We start from the raw sequence: 11,743 nt of genomic DNA on the forward strand, positions 1-11,743 counted from the left end.
CCCAACTGAATATTCATGAAACTAAAATGAACTAAATACTAAATAGCTCAAAATACAGACATGCTAATTGAGAATGCACGATTTATATGCTAAGAATATAACATTCAAAATCTGAAGAGTGAATTTCTGTCTGGTTGGCCTAGAAAGTATAATTCATGAACTAGGATAAATCTACACAAGCTAGGGTTCTGAGTGCTATGCATGGAATTATAATAAATTATCAAGAAAGAAGTTATTTAGATCAAAGGAACCATAATCACAATAAAGCTTGAAAATCTAAAAACCCTAGGTCTAAATAGTTAAAGAGAAGCTGAAGAACTAACTGAATTCTAGGGACCTAATGGATGAAAGGTACCCACTAGTGAAATCCTGCATACCTGGTGATGAAATCTACGGATAAATCCTTTGGATTTCTGGGCATAACTTCAAAGAACACTCTTGCTTGTTCTTGGGAGAATTGGTTGACTTTTTCCTTTTCTTTTCGCTCTAAGTTGGGTGATTTTGGGAGAATGAGGGTTCTGGGTATTATTTGACTAGATTATTAGTCTTAGACTGAGTAAAATAACGTAGTTTAGGCATCAAACAACGTAGTTTAAGTGCCCAATGCATAGGGGAAAAGACCAATGTGATTCTGACTTAATGCTGCTGAAGTGACTTCAAGAAGGGCTTCACGAGCAGTCATCATGACCAAAGTCCGTCTAGCAACTCATGAAGATTCCCTGCACGACAAGACTTCACTAAAACGGGCATAACTTCTTACTACAAGCTTGGAATGAGGCAAACTTGGTGGCGTTGGAAATAGGACTCAGAGATCATTAATTGGATAGGTCATAGACCACCTAATTCATTTTTTGCTGAAAGATATGGTCATTTAAAGTTGACCCAAACCTCAAAGTCTGTCAAGCCTCTTTCAGGAGCCATAGACGGTCAGTGGACCTTCACAGTAGCCATGGTGGTTTTGTGTCCCTCTCACAGGACACTTCACGGACCGTATGGAGCTTCATGGACAGTTTAGTGGTCCGTGGTCATTCACCTTTTATTAGGTGCACAACCACGAGCAGGGTGACAGGTCATGGTCCTCTTTACAGCCCGTGGACTCCTTGCGTGGTTTTCCCTGCTCTCTTGTTCAATATAAGTTATGATTTTTGAGGTGTTACAATATCTTCCCCTTGGGATCATTCGTCCTCGAATGAAGTCTAAACAAGCTGAGTTTGGAGGAAAGAGCTGAAATCCCTACTTACTTAATACTAGAAAGTGATATCTAACTGAACTGAGTTCCATGAACATGTAAATATGTTGGAATGTAATGATAACTGAGGGAACATGATACTAATACTAAATTACACAAGAGTAAGCTGATAGACTAAAAATGAACTATTATTTCAAGCTAAAACTGAATCGAAAGGAAAGAGGTGAGGATTCTTGACCATCATCGATGTTTCTGCTTCCCAAGTAGCTCCATCTAAGGACCGACTCCTCCACAAAACCTTTACTGAAGCGACTTCCTTATTTCTCAACCTACGAACCTGACGGTCAAGAATTTCAATTGGAACATGTTCATAGGTGAGGCTATCTTCACAACCACACTATCTAAAGATACTATCGATGCCGAAATACCCACACACTTCTTCAACAAGGAAATGTGAAAGACCGGGTGAACCGCTGCTAGTTCTGTTGGACACTCTAACTCATAAGTCACATTACCAACCCTTTTCAGGATTCAGTAAGGACCTACATACCTGGGGACTGAGCTTCCCTTTATTGCCAAATCTCATCACCCCCTTCATGGTTGACAGTTTCAGGAAACCCAATCATAGATTTCAAACATTAAGTCCCTTCTCCTTACATCTGCATGGGACTTCTGAGCATCTTTAGTCTATCTCTGATGAGTTGAACTTTCTCCATAGCCTCATGAACCAAATCTATCCCAATCAAGGCTGATTCACCGATTTCCAACCAACCAACCGGAGATCCGCATCGACGCCCATATAGTGCCTCATTAGGAGCCATCTGAATATTAGAATGGAAGTTTTTATTATAGGCAAACTCTATGAGAGGTAGGTGATTATCCCAATTACCCTTTAAATCAATCACACAAGCTCTCAGCATGTCCTCTAAGGTCAGAATGGTACGCTCTGCTTGACCATCCGTCTATGGATGAAATGTTGTACTGAGATTTACCTAAGTACCAAGACCTTTCTAAAATGATTTCCAGAAATGAGATGTAAACTAAGGACCTCTATCTGAGATAATAAACAGGGGAACCCCATGCAACCTAACTTTCTCATTGATGTAGAGTCTGGCGTAGTTCTCCACCGAATCTGTAGTCTTGACAGCCAAGAAGTGAGTTGACTAAGTAACTCTTTCCACTATCACCCAAATGGACTCATGTTGTCTGCGAGTACGAGGTAAACCCGTAATGAAGTCCATGTTTATCACTTCCCACTTCCACGTTGGAATGCTAATCTCTTGAGTCACACATCCTGGTTTATGATGTTCTACTTTAACCTACTGACAATTAGGGCACTTAGCCACAAAATCTGCGATGTCCTTCTTCATGTCGTTCCAACAATAGACTTCCCGTAGATCACGGTACATCTTAGTGGCACCCTGATGAATAGAATATCTGTAATTATGGGCTTCTGTAAGGATCTATTGTCTTAACTCTCCCACATTTGGAACACATAAACGACCCTGTTAACGAAGTACACCATCTCCCCCTTGGGAGAAAACCTTAAATTTTTGCTGATGACCCGCAGCTTCCAACAAAAGTAATATAGGATTGCTATCCTGTTTTTCCTTAACATCCACTACCAATGAAGATTTTGATCCATTCTGAATTATTCAAAGGATAATTAGCCTCTTTCTCTACTTTGAGTGCCACAAAATCACAAGAAAAGAGTATCAAATTAGTGCAAATCCACCACTCATCACCTACCACAATTGGGAGCCTAACTATATCGTTTAGAGGGGATAGACTGAACCAATTGTGGAGCATTAAGTTTTCATCTTGTTGAGTAACCAAGCAAGGTTTATAGGTGTATCTTTATCCTAGATACAAATTAACCCTAGTTTCTAGAGAAGATCATGTTCCTCTTGTCCCACATTTAATCCTCCTATTCCTCTCCCGAGTTTAAATTAGACAATGAATTTATATCAATGGTGACCGATCATAAAATACTAAAACAAAAATAAAAGAGGAAATTTATGTGATAACCAACTTCCATCCATAAAATTCAATACTACACAATCGTCCGTAGCTACAGCCCTGGAATAAGAGAAATTAGCTACCCATAATTTGATTCTCAATCTTTGAATATTCAATAATCATACGAGAAATCAATGGATGAAAAGAGTAGGAATGAACAATAAAATTGAAGTACAAATTCATCGAAGTCGTCGTTCTCCATAAACCAGAAAAAGAATAATTAAATTAACAAAACTCAAGTCTATTTATAGTTGGAAAAAGATTGGCCGAAAATTGGATTGTAGGTACGTGATGCACAGTCGATACGGACCTGCCTTACTTCCTAAAATCCTCCTCTCCATGAGACGGAGAGGTAAAATAATCCTCTGTCTCAGCAACCTCAGAAGTGAAATAATGAATTCCCTCTCCTTAATACGGAGAGGATACAGAGCTAGAGATTTTCTCAATTTGAACTTCCTTTCACTCCTTTGCAAATTTGTCTTTTGTGCTTTTGTGATCCCACCCACAATCTCTTCACTTCTTTTTACTTTTGTGCCTATTTCCCTTGGTTCCAAAACTGCAACCAACTAATCACATTGGTTAATCACAATGCATTAACACAACCAAAACATTATTGATACAATGGGAAAGTGTCCTTGAACTTAGCTAAAGTATGGAGTTTATTTGGATTTTAGGCATATAAATATGCCCAATATCATGACCTATTGGAGAAAGGGGAGGAAAAGATAACAAATAAATCACTGATTTATAATCCTTGAGGGACTTATTCATGATTTACTTTTCATTATTTCATGTAGTTAAAAGATAGGTAAAATAATATCCTTATTCCTTTTTGTCCACCTTTGGAAGGATTATCAAGGCAATATTAGAGGAATTTTATATTGCAACTCTATTACGAGTTTTAGCACTAATGAAATTAGATGTGCTTTTTGAGGAATCGCAACTCCATTACGTGTTCTAAATTTCATATAAGTTGAGATACAAAATATGAAAGTTAAAAGGGGTAGCCACATTGCAAGAAGCATCAGCATTAGCAAAAAAAATGTTTTGTGGCTAGAGAATTAGTGTCATCGGCGATGAATGATTTTGAATAAGAGGACTTGCTGAGACACCATTTAATCCAAATAATTTTTTCTTCATATGTTATTTTATCAAACTTCAAGGCGATGTGCTTCTGAGTTTTTATTAAATTTATCAAGTACACAGCGAATTCAATAAGATGAACAACATTTGTTAGTGTATGCAGAAATCTTATAAGAGAAACACTCGAAATTGATGAATAAAATGTTTATATTTCTTTTTGGAAAGATGAATAAAATGTTTATATCCGAGGATTAACATCTAAGGTGATGAAAAATCTATAGTACAACGAAGGATTAATAATAAAATGTATTTAGACTTAGAATTATATCTTTTCAGTTGTAGGACTAAAATCCTATTATCATTAATCTTTGGATAAAATATTCTTGATAATTTAGTGTACTCACTTGAAAATAAAATCAATATGATCATGGATAAGCTTATTGAGGTAGTTCACCACTGCGTGAAGCGCGGGTGATTTACCTAGTGTATATAATGAAATTATTCTCTTATAACTATATATAAGAAGGATAACAAAGGATGAAAGAATTTTTTTCTTGATTTCGTAGAAGTGAAGATGATAATATTCAAGAAACCATTTAACAATATTTATTTCTAATAAAATTAAAATCTCTACTCATTAAAAATAGGACAAAGAATGTCAAACAACCAATCAATATCCCTTAGAGTTTTTCAAGAATAATTACAAAGCTTTAGTCATCACAGTAGCATTATTATAAGGAACTAAAGAAGATTGTTAATTGATAGAGATAAAGCTTAAGCATTGGGAATGAGGACTCTAGCAAATATTTTGTGAAATCTTCAAGTAAATCTGGATGATCATTGAGACATATGGCAACCTACCCATAAAACAAAAGATAGTCACAAATTAAAACATCAAGATCATCTAATAATATTTGTGTATCCAAATTAAAAATGACTTATGACCTCATGGTAGACATCATTGATGTTCTTGTTGTGCTCCTCTTTGTACATCTTCAGAATGTCTAAGAAGGATTTGTACACATGATCATCATTTTGAAAATGCTCCTGCACAAAGTTATAACCGCTCTTTAAATTAACTTTATAAGATGCAGTGGAGAAGCTGCAAACTTTGTCAAGGGTGTTCAGAACTTTAGTATATATCTTTAAAAAGGTGTTTTAACATGTATACACAGTATTATTTTTTATATGTACAATATATTTTTTCCATGAAGGATGTTCAAGTGACCACTCTTGGGTCAATGTAGCTACACCATCGATAAGACAAGAGCTTAAAAATACAAATTTTATGATACTAATTGTCATGAGATATAAGTACAATGCACGTACATGATAAAAGAAATGAGAAGATAATTATTAATTAAATGAGAAGACAGAAGAATAACCTTTACTTTATTCACAAATGTGACAACTTCTTCAATATTAATTCTTTGTGGAGGATCCTCATCTTGATCATTGGCTTGCTCTTCATCCCACTTAGCAAGAAATTCAACTACAAAAGCAATAATCAATCAAAATGAAAATTGATTTTCACAATGAAATTTACTATCATGACTTACCAACTCGTTCATAATGCTCTATAAATTCATTGAAACCCTCCATAAGCTCAGGATATTTTCCAAGTGTATTAGCAACCTGAAATGAATATCATTCATGCTTTCAAATCTATCATATTCTTAAACAACAATAACCACACCAACTTGTACATCATCATAGTTGTAAAAATTTATTCCTTACAATTAGTGTTCAGTGTACCGCTTGTCTAGCCTATGATTTGCAACCAAACCATTGATAGAAGAAATTGTAAACAAAGATTATTATCATAAAGGATAAAAAAATGATAGATTAGATGCATTATACACATACCAATCTTTGTAACTGCTCTCTTGTAATTATTTCCTTGCTATAAATATGAAGACATTTTAGGAATGCCTGATAATCAGCTGGACTTCTTACTCTTTCCATTACCTTTTCACAAAAAGTGAACTCTTTGCCATGTGTGTCTGACAAAATTAATCAATTTATATTAAAAATCATACTAATCAAATACAAATTTTCAAACAATGCTAACCATGAACTCACATTTCAGTGCATCTTTGTTCTCATTATTAGGTTCTTTATAATCCTCACTGTGAGTTCATTTACCCATATTCTCTTTTTCAGCACGCGTCTTTTTTTTGCTCTTTATGCAACCTCATCAATGTTTTATTGTTGTTCAAATTAGTGCTTGAATTTAACAAGAACATAGTGCACTCATCTAGCAAATCTGGATGTTCATTGAGAATTATGGCAACCTACACATATAAAAATAGCAACAAACAAAAGTATGAAGGTCGTTGTCTCTATATTATCTATGAATCCAAATTATAAATGTTTTATCACTCATGGTACACCTCTTTGATGTCCTTGTTCTCCTTCCTATACACACTCAAAATATTTATGAAGGATTTGTAGTCATGCTCATTTTCTAAACGTTTCTGCAAGAAGTTATAAGTGAGTAAGTTAAGATTAAAGTTTTCTGAAGAACAAACAAGTAGACGACCTTTATTATTAAAATAATAAGATAACAGATATCTAACCTTTATTTTGTTCACTATACTGATTGCTTGTTCAAAGTCAAATTTACTAGTACTAGAACCACCTTCATCTTTGCTAGCTCTGCGAGTGCCACCTCCTCTTCCACCCAAACCACTTTCACGAACATGTGATTGACCATACCTAATTCATCCGAGGAAAAAAAAAGGTTTATATACCAGATTAAATGGTCAATGTATCTATGCAATTATAGGTGTGGTCTAACAATAAATTAAGTGTGTGAAATTATAGAAGATTGGAGCTCAAATACTTGATTTTTTACAGCTTATTGAAGTCAATATGTATAACTAAATGAGGTAACATGTTTAATTGGTTACAATATCAATACAATTGATACTTGAAAACAACTTTAAAAGGTTTTGTAAAATTTGAACTGAATGTCTGAAATAAGGACACTTTATCTTGTGTTCAATTGAAACAAGTTGTAGTTTGAGTGTCTAAGTGAATTAGATTTACTTACAACTTGGGTATAATCAAAGGAGCATTCATATTTAAAATTATTAACATATCTATCTAATTGACACCTACAAACACACGCAAGAGTTTTTTCAAAATTTTAAATTAGAAGCGTCTAATAAAAATATTTTATCATGTTTTCCTAAGCTCAAGTGAAACAAGTTGTTTTTCGAGTATCTAAACAAATTAAGCCAACTTGTATTGTTCTCAAATTCAAGTAGTGGTTAATATACATTTTCGTTCACTTTAAATCAATGTTTAACTTGGGCACAAAACAAAAGTTTATGATAGTCATGTACATAAAAATCACTAGAGAGAGCTTACGATGCTCTAGGGGAAGAACCAAATGACCTGTTCAATAGAGGGTTATCAAGTACATAATCTCCAAATCGTTTCATCCTACAAAAATAGAACAACAACAATTTACAGTAAAAAAGATACAGAAAAAGAATAAAAAAAATATGCTCCATTCTCTAAAAGATCTCACCTTGTAAAGAGGAAAAAACAAAAATCTCAGTAGATCTATAAACAATAAAGGAACTAAATCAATGATTTAGATTAGAATACGAAAATCTTTTTTCGATTCATTTTTCTCTACCTTTTTCCTCTCCCCTCAAAAGAACTAAAACACACACACAAAAGGTGAGGCCAAAAAATGAATTTAGAAAAAAAAAGTGTTTTTGTATATCTTATGTAAAGAGTCTCAATTTGCATAAAATATCATGTACTTACAATATCTGACTATGCACATTATATATAGTCCCAAAAATTCGGTTGATGTGCCAAAAAAAAGGTAGAATTTTGAAATTGACTCAAAATTAGGTTAAGGTGTGAACATTTTTAATTTCAAGATTGAACCCAAATTTTGAATTTAAATTTCAAAATCGTACTTACTAATTTTCATAATAATAAATTGGATTATTTTAGATTATACATTATAACTCTAGATTGCATTTGCTTACAATTAAAACTTTATTAATATTCCAAAAAAGAACAATTGATTATTATTTTTAGCATTTCTGGAAAAGTTATAAATTTGTGGTCAATGTAGTTTATCTCAAAATGAAAAATAATTATTTGGTCAAATCTCTTTTCATTAATATTATATGTTGATATAAATTTATGTGACTTGGTACAAAATACCAAAATCGTTGAACATTTATTTTTTGATTTTTTGCCCCTCATTTTGAAATTATTGCATACAATTAGTACGTCTTTTTATCTCTAAAATAATATTCTTTTTAAGAAATCAAACATTATTGAAAGAGTTTTTCCATAGACGATTAATTGTTATTTTTTTAAAAATCTTTCATTTATTTGCAGAATTAGATATATTGAAGTTATACAGAGAATATAATAAGGCGGTATAAGATATTTGAAATTTTAAATTATATATGTCACTCAATTTTCCTCAGGTTATGCTTGTAACACCTCGTAATTCTACTTCTAAAATCCAAATCGGTAGTCGTAAGAGTATCAACTTGGGTCGGGTGATATACTACTTATTAATATATATTACGGTTCATTCCTAATTATTAGAAGTGCTTTGGATGTGAGTTAAGGTCATAATGAACCATTAGCACAAAGTCGAATTGAAAGGTTCCTAACGATTAAATTATTTGTGTAAGTTCATTCAAGTATTAAATTCAATCAATCATACCTCCTAATATATGAAGAATTTTGTTGCTAAATAGAAACCAAAATGAAAGGCCTTGAACTCTTCTTCAACCATTTTTGACCGTTCATCAATCCAAGTTATGTCCTAAAAATTATGCCTATTTTTCTTTTCAAAACGTAATCTACACGAACCAGCGCAAAGTGGAAGTGTGCCGTGCGGTAAGGTTAGTGTTACTATTAAGGTAGCGTGAAGAGCTACATGAACTAAGCTTCTGTTACGTGACCGCGCACGTTACTTCATAAATCTTTTGGGTTTCTCTTCTTTTCACGCTTAGGAGAGGTGGTTATATCTTTCCTCATCACAAAGCCCCAACCCACGAATATTAATTTTTGCCCAAATCCAAAGTCAAATCAATTTCATTATTTCAACTCTCTGATTCTCAAAAAAAAATTGCACTCAATAACTTCAAAAAACAGAAAAGTTAGGGTTTCAAGGCTTCCAAGCAAGTTCTGCTTAAAGCTTTTTGAAGAACCTTGTTCTTCCAGGTATGTAAGGCTACTCATAGTGTTGGACCAAGTTCGTTCTCACACCCTACATCTAATGTTAAGGTTCTATCCAAAGTTCCATGATATTCTGAGTTCGGTTTGTGTTTCTCATTCTGAGTTCTAATTTATTAATTACTCAGACTGCAATCTTTTATGCATTTTGATTCTTGAATCATTGCTCATGATTTCATTATTACATGAACCCTAATTTCTGAAGTCATAATTGAAAAGTTCTTATAAGAATATCCCTATGCATTGATTTTGGATTTTCATGTGAGTCCAAGTGTATTTTTAAACAAAAATTTGAAAGGAGTTTTAAACAAACATAATTGATTCCAAATGTACTAAGTGGCATTAATAAAAGGGGAATTTAAAAAAAAAAAACATAAATGGTATCCTGGAAGGTTTTTTAGTCAAGAAAAGTAAAGATCAATTCCCTAAAGAGGGCTTTTTGAGCATTATAGATATTGCTTATTTCGGGAGTAGTATTGAACATCGATTGAGTAAGAGTTCATGTAACTCAAAGCTCCATAAACTATGCAGCCTGTGTAGGATAGAATCGTATCGACTATCGGGCGACTCCTCACTGCCTCTGAGAAGGCCTAATAGATGGATCCACAAGTCCACAAGTTAGAGTTGTTTTCCTATTATTACTTTGTAGATGTATTATTTAATCGATATATTAATATATTTATTAGTTAAATGCAATAATATATATATTTATTTCAATTTGATGAGGTTCAATCATGTAATTAGTCGTATCTCACTAATATTACCTTATAGACGATATTTGTTGTATATTTTTCTTGTCATCTAACCAGATGTGTTTTGCACGTGTATTCCACTTAATCTGTTTAGATGTCATATGAACATGGGGAGAACAACTACATTTTATTTTTTAAACTATTTTTGTATATTAATTTTTATTTTATAAGTTATAACATAATAGATGATATTCTTTTTGTTATCTCTCATATTTATTTTTTGATTGACTGTGTACATAAATCAAAGATAGTTATGTGACTGTTCATAGTTAACTGAGAAAGATTTCCTTTTTTTTTATCGAAAAAAATAAAAATTTAAATTAAAAAATATATTCTAGTGAAATCATATATATAATCACTTGTTTATCTTACACCCAACAAGGATATAGTTCATATACTTGTAAAAAATTTCAATTTATTCAACCAAGCATGATTCATCCAAGGAAAAATAACAACACCGTGTTATCACATATATAGGGGGGGTACAATAATATGAAAAATTATTGGTCAAAAGTTAATGTAATCACTATGAGAATTCATAATATTATAACTAAAGAGTATAAAAGAGTGTGAATAACATTTGCAATAATTAGTAATAACTAAGAAAGTTTATAATGTTACCACTAAAAATTCAATGTGCAATAGATGAATTTCTAATAAATTTTATACTTACATAATAAATAGGATTTTTAATTAATGATACTATTTTATTATAGTTATTAGATTTTAATTTAGTGTAGGGACAAATAAAATGTTTATTCGATATTACTGAATCTAAAATTTATTTTGTTAATGATAAATTTTAAATGATTCATATATATTGACATATTTTCATATTTTTGTGAGTTATTTTTTTAAAAAAAAAAATTGAATTAATGAAAATATATATCTCATAAAAATTAGCTATTAAATAAATAATAAAAATTAATCTAATACAGACTTCAACTGGAGTTATTAGAAGTCATATGAACTTTTCTTCATCGAAAATAGTGAAATATTAAGAAATACTAAATCAGTAAAACAAAAGGGCAATGTTTACATAGTAACAACTATTTTGAAGCAAACTTCCTGACAATCTAAATTACATAAGTAGCATTGATAAATAAAGTCATTCTTTTGTCTTGAGCATCAAAAAAATAAATTGTGAAGATTCTCTAACTCTTGAGAAGTTTAATAATTTCGGAAAAAGATATTCAGAAACATATATATACATCACAAGAGAAATTGTTAACAAAAACAAATGAATTTATACTACAATAAAAATTAAACTAATACAAACTTCAACTGGCGTTATTACAAGTCATATGAACTTTATTCGTTGAAAATACTGAAATATTAAGAGAATAGTAAATTAGTGAACCAAAAGAGTAATGTTTATATAGTAATAACTTTTTTGAAGAAAACTTCCTGACAATCTAAATCACATAAGTAGCATTGATAAATAAAGTCATTCTTTTGTCTTGAGCATAAAAAA

Source organism: Solanum tuberosum, unplaced genomic scaffold (assembly GCF_000226075.1).
Source record: "Solanum tuberosum cultivar DM 1-3 516 R44 unplaced genomic scaffold, SolTub_3.0 scf00237, whole genome shotgun sequence".
In the NCBI taxonomy this organism is placed as follows: Eukaryota; Viridiplantae; Streptophyta; class Magnoliopsida; order Solanales; family Solanaceae; genus Solanum; species Solanum tuberosum.